Here is a 14,207-nt window from a genome sequence, read left to right as displayed (position 1 = left end):
AGCTTAATGTCGTCTGTTGGTCTCGTGAGGTAAGATGCTCCGGTTGGATAAAGCCTGTACGGGTTTCTCTCCGAACTTGTGAATTTGTTCTTCTTGTTCCCATAGTGCCACTAACGGGCGAGTGAGGCTGGTCACCCTTGTCTTAAATGTCGCGACCGAAAACTCTATTGTAGGGTCTCTACACCCCTGTTTATATGTCGAGTAAAAGGGTTTGGATGCTGCTGCTGCTGCTGCTGATGATGATGATGATGATTCATTACCAGAGAGAGAGAGAGAGAGAGAGAATGACTGACTAACAGATCAATAGCTATAAATAAATAAATCGACGGGCACAAAGACAAAGCCAAAAGGGAGAAAGTGTGAAAATCTAAGAAATATCGAAGTATTCAAAATTCAAGGCTCCTGTGATACATTCTCTGTATTCATTGCTGCCTATGACCACTAGTCTTTTAAACAGTGTGTCCAGGCATTTCGAAATGAACGGATCTTGACTTTGGCTCTTTTTTATTTTGTTATTTTTTCTTCGAGGGAACAATCTTGCAGGCCTCAGGTCTTTTGGTTCCTTCGTCCTTGCATTAAAAAAAAAAAGTTGCAATACTAGAGGTGACCCGAATATAACAAGGTTGTTACGAATTTTATCACAGGCTTCAATGGCTCACCCTGATTAAAAAAAAATAATAATAATCTTACATTAACTAGAACAGAATGTTTTAAATGTCCAAGCCATGAACTGGTAGACAGCGGCAATAATAAAACTTTTAAGCAACTATGATTCATCCTATGCTAAATTAAGTCGTCTAGCGTGAACTGAAATAAAATACTAGCCTACAGATTCTATGACTAGGTGAAGCTTAACAATGGCAGTACTAACACTCTCAGGCATTAATGACTGGGGTATATACAATCGTCAGCTAAACAGAAAGTTGTTCCGACCATGACATGTTAATGGTGACAACTTTACCGTTCTTAGGTTGCTATATCCACTCTTTGCTTTAATAATCAGCTGGACTAAAATATTACAACTGTCCCCACCATGAACGGATAAACGTGCCATATAAACATATAAACAGGGTGAGTCATAGAAGCCTGTGAAAAAGGTATATCTGAGCGAATCTGAAGGAGGAAGAAGGCGTGGTAGGCCAAGGATATGGTGGATGAGTGTGTGAGGAACAGAGGTATGTAAGTCGGTGAGACTAAGGGACTGACAAGAGACCGAGCTGGCTGGATGAATGTTGTGGGAAGTGCATTATTAGGGATTTGGCACCCCTTTTTAACGTGACAGCGTCCGGACTGACTCTATCGGATAAGTGTATGTGAAGTTACAGAATGTGGTGAATGTTTTAGGAGTATCAGATAGAGCTGGGATTCCGGGTGCTTGAATGATGAGTGAATGGAAGCGTGGCCCACTGGATTGGGCAGACTTAGGCTGTCTGGGCGTGCTACTCCTCACCCTGCCCTAGGGTGGGAAAGGAGGTCCGGATGATGATGATGATGATGATGATAAACATATGAACTGGTAAGGAAGTGCTTAGGCAGCCTTTCAAAATGACCCTAATCTAGTGGGCCATATCAGTTTAATATTTACTTGCCATTGCAAAAATCTCTTTTTATTTAATGATGGCGACAGTTTTGATACGGAATATATACATACCATAGAAAAGAATAATAACACCTTCACCATGAGGACGTCAATATGTAGCAGCAAGAACAAACAACAACAAGGCGCACACAAACTAGAAATGAATCCACTACACCAACATACTTTCAGATACGCTTGCACCTGATTCTCATTCTGTCTCTCTGTCTCTTATGAAGTTAACATAGTCGCGCACACACACACACACACACACACACACACACACACAAAACAACAACAACAACAACAACAACAACAACAGAACAAACATGCAAGGATGTAAACTAGAGGAACGTAAACACCTGTCTCTTGTCACCAGCAAGCGGGGTTGGTTGGTTTGCCCTGGCTCAAGTTTATCAAGCAGTGAAGCAGGGACGTTGCTGCAGGTAATATATAGACGTTTTCTCCTGTTATGCCTGGCAGGGAGACATAATATCCACAGACATTATTATACCCGCTTGCATGATACCGCCTCGTGTGCAATTTTTACCCGGCTCGCTTTGTGTGTGTGGGGGGGGGGTTGAGTTTCTGTGCACTAGTGTTTGTTTGGATGTGTGTGTTTGTGTGTGCCTGTGTGTGTTTGTGTGTTCGTGTTTTTCTGTATATGTGTTTGTGTGTACGTACGTCTGTTTGTTTGTGAGGGGGCGGGGGAGGTAGTGGGTGAGCAAAATAAGTTCTGATCCAATTTTGACCTAAGTTGGTGGAAAAGTTGTGGTCAGCCCAGGGGCTTTCCTAATGTTTTGAGAAAAACAAATAAAAAGTCTACGTCACACGGCAAGATAAACTACAGCTGTATTTATCTGATTTAGGCCAAACTTTCTCACAGGATGAGTTTGTTCGATTTTTTCAAACATTCAAATATCAGCAGTATAGATCAGGGCCAGAGCTTCGATTATAAATTTATACAACCCAAACGGTTCTGATTTGATTTGAATCAGACTATGAGGAATGGTTGAGATTCAGTGAAGGATAAGGTATAGGACTACATAACAGATAGATAGATAAATAGATAGATAGAGAGACAGATAGAAGCAGGAAGTCAAATGATGAGAAGGTGTTGTGTCTGCGAGAATCGAGCAGCGCTAAACATGCTTACACGGAGGAAAGCTGACGACAGCGGCCAGTAAGGAGATGATGCAGTTAGCTGTCAGCAGTCCTCTCGTGAGAAAGATCTGGTAACCATGAGGAACCCCTGCTACACCAGATTTTAGGAAAGAGAGTTTAGAAGGAGACAAGCGACCCTAGAAAGAGGTCGAGACGGAGATTAGCCTTAGAACAGAAAGAGAGAGAGATAGCGAGACAGGGAGGTAGCTACCCGGGACTTATACTCTTATACCTGTTTAATATTTCCAAGACAAATAAAAATAGTCCCATACTATTCTTTACCTCTCCCGTCACTACATGACATCTGGTGGGGAAACTACTACAAGATATAAAGCCGCTCGACCACAAGTCTAAAATATACTTCTCTACAAGTAACTACAAAGTCTTTATGACATTTGGTAGCAGCGAACGTATACGAACCTCGTCTACGAATCAACATTAAATTCCTACAAAATATCAAGATTGAAAACAACCAATAATATCAGCTCCTGACAGTATTCTCTCCATCCTGCCCCCTCCGTCTCCCAGATCATTACGCTGATGCAGAGGTCAAGAGATCACTCGACGCCTTGCACGTAGCTTAATGACAAACCAGCAAATCTGCGGACATCGTCTCCGAATTAAAAGCAAATTTCTACAAAAGCAACCGAGACTACAAGATTAGCTTCAGTTCTACATTGAATCCTACATCTACAATCAACTACAACCATCTACAATCAACTACAGCCATCTACAATCAACTACATTTAACAACTCTACGTCGTCTGTATAATCTTCTACACGCACCTACAAGTAGCGGCAGTCTTCATCCCACAACGAGTAAATCACTAGAGAAAAGGACCGAGAAAACTTCCACATAGAAAAACGGAACAAACAAACGAAGAGTGAGACACGACTCACAACTCATCTGCACTCACGTTACTCATCGCTACTCATTCACTCACCACAGCTACCAGTGTGGGAAGCCGACGTCACCATGTGCTGAGATGACATCACAACGCGAGTCTGCCATGCCAAGCAACGTGTGACTGACACCAGGCACTTCTCACCCACTACTCATTACTCATTATTCACATAGCTCCTACTCATATTCACTTATTTTCACAGTTAAGTTGGAAATTCGACGTTCTATGCTGAGGTTTGCCTGGGACAGCCGTCAATCACTACAAATACCAGGCCATGGAGTTTCCTGAGTAATATCGTCCATCAACACACCACTAGAATTATCAAGAGATCTTCAATCAAACCTGTATTTTCTTCCGAGATCGACTTTTGTATCGACACACCTCTACGATCTGTATCAAGTGGGTAAAATTATACTTGCTCATTTCTTCTCAGTGCTAAAATTAGCTATATTCAACTTATTTAATCATCTAGTTTGCTAGGACATAAATAAACAAGAGGCGTATTTCATAACATCATATCTTAATGACAGGAATATTTTCGCCACCACCCACGTTAATACCAGATGACACACAAATTGCCACAACATCAGACTCACAATTAAGAGACAGCCCACCCATTGTACAACCCACACCACACGTTATAGATAAAGAAACAAATACGGGAGTTTCGGATGATGAATGGGAAACCCCTTCAGACATAGAGAGTATCGACTTTGCAGCTGCCTTGAATACGTATGCCAATATACTTAACAGGGTTCACCGGTCCGGTCATACATATTCTACCATTCCCTCACATAACGATAAACTCGTACAAGTTGAATTAACAGGGCAATCATTAAATATGAATCAAGAACCAAATACTGCTGATCTAAAAACCACACCTCACGTTTTTGTGTATCACGAGGATAAGACTGCCCCAAAATTCTCTGGCACAGACAAGGATCGCATTGATGTCATTTCATTAATCAGTCAGTGTGAACAAATGTTCATCAAGCGCCACATACTAGATGAACAAGAGAAAATTGCTATTTTTTCATCTTGAATAAGCCAGGAAAGATGTCCAGCAAGCAATTTATTGCGCTCCGATAAGCTACATCGTGCTAGGACATATGATGAATTTAAAACTGAATTTCTGAAGAAATTTTCTGGAGGTATGAACTTCTTGCCAGGTATAATTCCAGAATTACATAAAATTGTAGATCTTGTAAGGGAGCACACTACAAACCATGTGCTCAGTGAAATAACTGCTGATGTCTCCACAATCAAGAGAACCCTATTAGCTACTCTGGAGAATTCTAAGTGGATAACAGATGATGGAAAGATGTCCCCAGACCTCGTCGTGGACATCATTGGTTATGTAGCTGCCTTGTGTAAATTACCTGATAGAACCCTTAAGATCGCCAAAACAATCGCGTACACCCCTGGGATGTACTTACTAGACTTAATGAACGAGGTAGAGATGCAGTGCAGTAAAGCAGGTGTGGTCGACACACATGCACATTCTGGTAGAATCAGGGTACCTGAGACAGTATCAGCTGTGAAAACATCAACACCGACCCCAAACAGAGAACAAAATCGATCGCGACCAGAAATGAGGCAGCCCAAACAAACAAAGACGCCTAGACCTCGTTCCCACACGCCTTCCTACAGGCAGTTTCATAAGTTTTTGCGCAGTCCGAGCAGGTCTCGCGCCATAAACAACACTTCTTATGGGAAATCACCTCGTAGGTCACAGTCAAGGGATAGGTCCATTCTGTGTCATTACTGTGCAAAACCAGGACACACAAGGTATGAATGCTTTATCAAGGCAAAAGAGGATAATCAAAAGACACAAGGATTTGGTCCTTACTGTAGGCATCATAGATACCAAGGGCACTGGACTAGTGATTGCAAAACAGTAGAAAAAATTGTGTCTATGTTCAAATCGGGGGAAGACCAAGTCATGACAAAAAACGAACAAACGTAAGGAAGAACAAGGCTAAACTTCACATAGGAGGCATGTTGGGAAATGAGTGTATCTTGATACCAGCTGTATGTGAGGATCAAAACGTTTCCTTATTTTTAGATACAGGCTCTCCAGTGAACTTAATAACACATGAAGAACTAAACAGAATTCTTAAAAATAAAAAGAAAGTAACTTTTCTGGATGAAGCTGATTTAGAATTATACACAGTAGATGGTCAAGTGATTACAGTAAAAGGTATGATAAGATTAAATCTCAGTTTTACAGAAACTACAAGACCATTCTCTGCATTGTTCTATATCGTTGAAAACTTAGCAATTAAAGCTCATATGTTACTGGGCTTAAGATCCATGAGAACTGAGAACATAACTATACTCCCACAAATGAATGGAATAGACTTTGATAATGAATTCATAGAGGAAATACTTTCAGAGCCCTCACCGATTGGTAGAAGAGAGCCAAAAAGAATTGGTAATATTAAAGGCTTAAACAAACATACACAAACAAATGAGTGTATAAATCCACTTACACCAGCAACCCCATCCTCCAGAATTAGTGACCCAGATAACAGTACTGATTTATCAATTTTTCCAGCCCATCTCACTAATGATTTGGTTATACCACCTAATTCATACATGAAGGTTACCATAAAGAGCAAATTACGGAATAGTACTGTTCTTGTCTTAGAAGAATTATGTAAAGTAAAGGGATTGTCAGTAGAAAACGCATTATGTCATACGAACGACGAAGGGCTAACTCAGATATTCATTATTAATCACATGAATGGGGAAGTTCAGTTGAAAAAGGGAACTTGCATAGTTAATATTGAAAAATGTTTCGCCCCTGTGAAGGAAATAAATATTGGTGGAGTAACAAGTGAGATAAAATCTACGGATAGAGAAAGAATAAAAGAGAATTTAATTCACTCAGGTGAATTTGACGAAGAAAATGATTTGTTAACCCTGCTGGAAACACACAGGGACACCGTAGCATTGCCCGGAGAACAATTAGGGTGTACTAACTTGATTAATCACATGATTAGTGTGCACCCAGAAACACCACCAATTTTCGTACCAGCTTATCGCATACCACACTCCCAACGTACACTTGCAAATCAGTATGTCGATGAAATGTTAAAGCTTGGAATTATTGAGCCTTCAGTTTCTCCGTGGAACGCTCCCCTTTTCTTTGTGCCCAAGAGAAATGGAGAAATGCGTGCGGTAGTAGATTACCGTAAACTAAATAATCACACAATCCCAGACAGATTTCCCATGCCATTGCTAAGTGATGTTCTACAGAATATTGGTCCTGAGAATAATATATTCTCGACCATCGATCTCCTAAACGGATACTATCAGATTCCGGTATCTCAGGAGTCACGTAAATACACTGCCTTTTCAACAAACAGAGGCCATTATCAATATACAAGAATGCCAATGGGACTGAGGACAGCCCCCGGTACGTTCCAGCGTCTTATGAATTACGTATTGTCCGGAATTTTAGGACAAGGAATATTTGTTTATCTTGACGATATTATTATCGCAACGAAGAGTATTAAGGATCATCTCAGGAAATTAGACTTACTCTTACAAAAGCTTAGTGATGCTGGATTAAAAATTAAACTTTCTAAATGCAAATTTTGCTTTAAGGAAATAAATTTCTTAGGCCACAAATTAAGCTCTGATGGTATTCACACCACTGATGACAAAATACAGGCAGTGAGAGATTTTCCTGAACCCACTACGACTGACGAAGTTAGACAATTTTTAGGTCTGGCTGGGTACTATAGGTCCTTCGTACCACAGTTCTCTCATATAGCCTTCCCTCTATTCCAACTACTCAAAAAAGATGCTGTATTCCAATGGGAAGAAGAACAAAAAAGGGCATTTAACAATCTAAAAATTAAACTAACAAATGCACCTTGTTTAGCATATCTGAATTACACGAAATCATTTCTTATTTGTACAGACGCATCAGTTAAAGGATTAGGGGCTGTACTGATGCAGGAAGATAAAAGAGGAAAGAATCAACCAATTGCATTTGCCAGCAGACAAACAAGAGGTGCGGAGAAAAATTATAGCACTACAGACTTAGAGGCACTTGCAGTGATTTTTGCATTACAAAAGTTTCGAGATTTGGTATATGGTTACGAAATCCACTTATTCACCGACCATAAACCACTGGTGGGTATGTTTAAAGAAAAACTCCTTTCTGGGAGGAGAGCAAGATGGAAATGTACAGTTGAAAACTACAATGTACAAATACATTATATACAAGGTAAAATGAATATAGTAGCTGACGCATTATCTAGGAACCCGAACACAATTCAGGTTGCGGCGTTAGATCTCAAAGGAAATATCCCAAACCACGAGGATATCGCAAAGGCACGAAGACTTGACCCAGTATGGTCAAAAGTAATATACAAGTTAGAAAGTGGAGATGACATACAATTACCCAAACTTCATGTCCCACTTGAACAATTCACAATGGTCAATAATACATTATACAAAATTAACTCTAAATAACCAAAACGCCAAAGAAATACTAACCAGTTGGTAGTACCTAATGACATGATACCCCAAGTATTACGAATGATACACGACAGCCCACATGCAGGACACCCCGGAAAGGATAAGACATTCAACCAAGCCCAGCTATTATATTACTGGCCTTCATTACGAAGAGATATAAACAATCATATAGACAGATGCGAATCATGTGCGAAACACAAAGGATACCCAATCACACCTGCACCGATGGGTAATTACCCTGTACCACATCAACCATGGGACGTTGTCGCTGTTGATTTACTCAAGATGCCATTATCATACAATAATAACCTATACTTATTCGTAGCAACGGATCATTTTTCCCGTTATGTCATTTTAGCTTCAATTAAAGATAAGACAGCAGAGACAGTAGCAAAGGCAATAACAGATAATGTAATATGTCGCTTTACTACCCCAAAGGTATTAATAAGTGATAATGGAGGAGAATTTAATTCTGAGATCTTACAAGAAATATGTAGACAATACAATATCAAAAAGGTTAACGTTTTGGCCTATCACCCAGCATCGAATGGGTTGGTAGAGAGACAAAATAAAAAGGTATTAGATGTGCTACGACACATTCTCAGTGAAAATTATGCAAGCTGGGATGATTGGATTCCCAGAGTAGAGGCCTCCATTAATGGGTCTATAAATAAATCCATTGGTGACACACTACATTTCATTATATATGGCACAGATAAAAAATTACCATATGAGCTCCTAGAAGGTGACAGCATGCCTATATACAATTACGATGATTACTCTAAACTCCGTTTACGTGAATTCCAGGACATACACAAAAGAGTGAAAAAACAATTAACGATGTCCAAGGAAGAAATGACGGAGGCATTTAACAAGAAGGCAAAAGATTCACCTATCAGCTTAGGAGACATTGTTTACGGAGTCATTCATACGAGAGACAATAAATTATCCCCTAAATTTGAGGGCCCATACAGAGTAATTAACATAAAAGCAAACAAAGTTTTAATTAAGTCACTTTCAAGTGGCGAGGAAAAACAAGTTCATATTGACCATTTAAAACGAGTTTCAAGGGAATTATCACATAATTATTCAGCCTCGGATACAACCGAACAGGTGAACGTACCTCAAGAAACCAAGCAAGAACACAACAATGATTACAAAAAGAAATTAAGGTCATATACCAAACAATCGAACATAGGTGCAACTATTCCAATGAAATCTACAGTACATCATTTACGAGAATTAAATATCGATTTAAACTCCTTCTATAAATGAAATAACAACCAACCGTAACGCACATCATCACTATCATCAACCACAGCTTTATAGGAAATTAATAGATTTTTTTTTCGGTAGGTTACGATGAAGGGACTTATGCTATGGATTCTCCTATACATAGTAAGAGTATATGCGCACCTAGACCCCAAGCATATAGTACGACAAGGATGCCTCATAGCTCCAACGGCCACGACTACAATCGTTAAGGACGTCATGAGTACTGAAATAAGTCTAGATTACTTGTATGACTTACCTACTTATCTAGAAAGACTTGCGACGCCGATGCGAACTCTGGACTTCAAGATAGGGAATTATGTTTCACAAGCACATAACACCAAGGAAGTGGATGAAATGGTGAAGTTAGCGAAATGGAAACTAGAACAGGCGAAGTCAACTATGCTCGTCATGATCCAAGATCTCCCATCTTATGGAACGGAGGTACTGAGCGACAGGAACAACATCACACGTACTCGCCAAAAGCGCGGTTTGTTCGATCTGGGCGGCGCAGTTCTTGGGAACATCTTTGGATTGGCTACAGAGGATGACCTTAAAGAAATAAACAAATTTAATAAGATAGCTCAGGTACTATCATACCAAGATAAATTCATCACAGGACAAAACTCAGCAATGAAGACAATTGTGAAAAATCTGAAACAAGCAGAAAACATAGCTCTCGAGAATGTAGATAAAATAAATGAATTAGAGGGCAACGTTACTCTTTTCCAACACTTCTCCATCATCATAGAACATATTGACACGATTCTACTACAATTAGAGAACACTAGAGATCGTTTCAGGGCACTTATTTAAGGAATTTCGAATGCTGGTGATGGCAAGATCACAAATGACTTACTCCCAGTTCATGAGCTACGTCAGATAGTTAGTCAAGGCATACATAAACATAAATTGAAGCCATTGTTCCACAGTAGGGAATTTATGCAATATTACCCGTACTTAGAAGCAACACTAACACCAACATCAGTGATAGTTCATGTACCATTCATCACTGAAGACCTGTTCACAGTATACCAAATACACCCCTTCCCCTATAGAAACAACAACACTTTGGTCATCATCAACATCAACACAGACACCGAACTCATCATGGTCTCCAAGAGACGAGACACTGTCACTTTCGCAAGTGAGTCAACGATTGAGCGAAAGTGCCGCACATCCTTACATGCTGTTCATCTTTGTCCTGCGTACATTTTCACGTTTCAGCCTACTGATACGGTCCCTTGTGAAATGGCTATCATCAGCAATAACAATATTCATCATCATTGCAACTTCACTTTTGCTCCAGATAAACTTGTACACCATCAACGCATCGGACACTCACAGTTTTTTTTATTTCCCTCATAACACATCAGTTTACATAGTCTGTCCAGATATACCACCATCTCATACATCAGCCTCAGGATTATACATAGCACCAGACTACTGTGCGGTATTTACACCATCCATGTCTACTTTTTCCACCATCAATCACTACGCCATTATCAACCATACACACAAACATTACCACCCACTGCCTAATATGAACTTAAACATGAGCACAAGTATTAAGCTGACTTCACCTAAGTTTGAAACTATGCAGCTGATCAATGAAACAATGAAGCCCTGGGAAGATTTGAGTTTGAGTATGTTCAACCCATATTATGTGTATAGCCAGCACCTACTGTCTTTATAATCGTCTGCATTGTAGTTGCAGTACTGCTGTTCGCAATGCACAGAATGCAGGAGTCATTATTTAGTGGGGGGAGAGTTAACATCACAGTTAACCACCCTGAATGAAGTGTATATATATTGTATATAGTATTAATTTTTTATATATATATATATATATATATATATATATATATATATATATATATATATATATAAATAATAATAATAATAATAATACAAAGAAGAATGACCCATATATGGCAGACCAGTACCATTATCTTTGAATGAAATATTAATAACTCTTACAATAATCTTAATTTTAAACTATTTTTATTCTTGCATGTATACATTTCACTATAATAACCCAAGTACATACTGTATTACAGTTAAATAATTTACTTTAATGCATTATTTCAAATATGTATACAACTTATTTAAAATGTAATATTACTGAATAATCACTATTTACTATGAATAATATATGTATACAATATTCATACAATTATGTTACTTTACAATATTATATCTTTCACTTAATTAGCTTATAAGTTCATTATAATGTGTATGTAGTATGTATTAATATATTATAACTATTAAATGTCAATGGTACGCCATTTTTGCGCGGCCGAGCAGTGTGGTAGGACCCCATATTATATTTACAAATCATAATAGATAGATAGATAAATAGATAGATAGAAGCAGGGAGTCAGATGATGAGAAGGTGTTGTGTCTGCGAGAATCGAGCAGTGCTAAACATGCTTACACACTCTTAACACTGAGGAAAGCTGACGACAGCGGCCAGTAAGGAGATGATGCAGTTAGCTGTCAGCAGTCCTCTCGTGAACAAAGACCTAGTCCATCCACGAGGAACACACGTGACACACCCCTGCTACACCAGATTTTAGGAAAGAGAGTTTAGAAGGGGACAAGCGATCCTAGAGACAGGTCACTGGAGAAGGGCTTAGCGATTTGAGAGAGAGAGACAGATAGCGAGACAGGGAGGTAGCTACCCGGGACTTATACTCTTTGGAACTGAAGTATATGTCTTCGTTATTTACTTCTTAAGATATGAGAGAAATAGCTAATGTATTCTCTTGTAGATATAAGAAAAACATATTCACTTTTTTACATTAGATGTGATGGAACTGTTTTCATCATTGTTCTGTGTATAGCTAAGAGGAAGTTATTTTTGTTGTGTTTCTTCAAGTTCGAGGGAAGCATTGCCAGTTTCTTCTTTTCACATATGAGGGAATTGTCTTGCTATTTTTCTTAAGATACAAGGAAAATAACTACAATTTTCGTTAGCTCTAAGTGAAGTGTTTGCACTATTTACTTTCATATGTGAGGGAAATGTCTTAACAATACGAGATGAGGCAATTATCTTCACTATTTTCGTTAGATATGAAAGAAATGTCATCATGTATGTAGAGACAAAGATGAGAGAAATTGCTCTTTGTAGTTACATATAAAGGAAGTCATTTCCCTAATATCTGAAAAAATAGTGAAGATATTCCTTCTTATCAAAAATCAGTCATTTCCTTTATATCTGAAAAAATCGTAGAGATATTTCTCTCATCTAAAAATTAATGACAACATTTATCTCATACGGAAAGAAAAATGATGAGGATATTTTCTTCGTATGTAAAAAAAAGTAAAGACGTTTTTTCTCGTATCTAATGAAAGTAGTGAATATATTTTACACATAATTCAGGAAAACTAGTTATGGCTTCCTCATGGCTATATAAAATAAAGAAGTTAAAACATGTCCCTCATATCTGAGGGAGAATAGTGACAACACTTTTGCATATCTAAAAAAAAAAAAAAAAAAAAAAAAAAATCCATCTTAAATACTAAAGCATAATAAGAAACTGACACTATACTCTTTTTACTTTACCTTGGAGTAAAATTACAATTTTGAATGATGAGTCGTAACAACAGATTAACACTAGAGTATGATGCTAGTCTCGAAAAAAGGATGGAGAGCCGTAGTATCGTCTTTTCCTATTACTGAGCTGCGTGAAATGAACTGCAAGAGTACGAAAATTTGGGCCAAGTTTTGGTGGAAAAAGTAGAGAATATGGTGCTGCCTACAAAGGTACAGTATTTTATAGAATGGATGTAGCGCCATAGTACAGTCTTGTTCCGCTGTTGAGGTACGGCAGATAAGTTGCAAAATGGAGAAAATCTCCGCAAGTTAATGTGAACAGACAATAGTAGCTGCGTTTTTCAGGACGAGGGAAGATTGGAGATTATGCACGCTCACTGTTACGTCAGGGAATTAAATGTGTGTGTGTGTGTGTGTGTGTGTGTGTGTGTGTGTGTGTGTGTGTGTTCTTATCTTACCTAATTGTTCTTCCCTAAATGTATCTTTACAGGAAGGAGTAAATCTCTTACTGTCTCGTGTATTAAACCATTTTGATCATCCATATCCATAAATTTATGAATAGTTTTGGTACACACTTTTTCATTCGGTAGTGCATTCCACTGATCATTTTTCCCTATTTGGGAAAAGAATTTCCTTACGTCTTATCACCTCTCTTTTTATGTAGTTTTTTGCAGCATCCTCTTGGTGATGCTTCCCCATAGGTTATATACTCATATATGTCTATTTTCTATTTCCCTGAGATGCATCTATATAGCATAATCATGTCTCCTTTTTTCCTTCTCTCTTGTAGTGTTGGTAGATTCAGTTTTTCTAGTCTTGCTTCGTAGCTTAGATCCCTTAAACCTGGTACCCATCTTGTGGCGGCCCTTTGTACTTTTCAATCTTATCTATGTGTTTCTTGAGACAAAGATTCCAGACTACTGATGCATACTCCAGGGTTGGTCTGATGAATGATATTATTATCTTTCTCAGCATGTCTTCATTTATATATGTGAATGCTATTCTCACATTTGCAAGCAGTGTATACATGTTCCGTACCTTCTCACTGATGTGGTCAGCCGGAGATAGTCTGTTATTGATAATCACACCTAGGTCTTGCTTTCTTTCTGATATGTGTCGAGTTTTACTTCCTAACTTATAATCCCAATCTGGTCTTTTTCCACTTTTACCAAACTTGATTACATGACACTTGTCCACATTGAATTCTAGTTGCCATTTATTACTCCATTCATGAAGT

The sequence above is a fragment of the Coenobita brevimanus genome, chromosome 61 (genome assembly GCF_032717465.1).
Source record: "Coenobita brevimanus isolate Jiangsu-jjx chromosome 61, ASM3271746v2, whole genome shotgun sequence".
Lineage (NCBI taxonomy): Eukaryota > Metazoa > Arthropoda > Malacostraca > Decapoda > Coenobitidae > Coenobita > Coenobita brevimanus.
The sequence above is the reverse complement of the archived record's forward strand: the minus strand, read 5'-3'. Positions refer to the sequence as shown.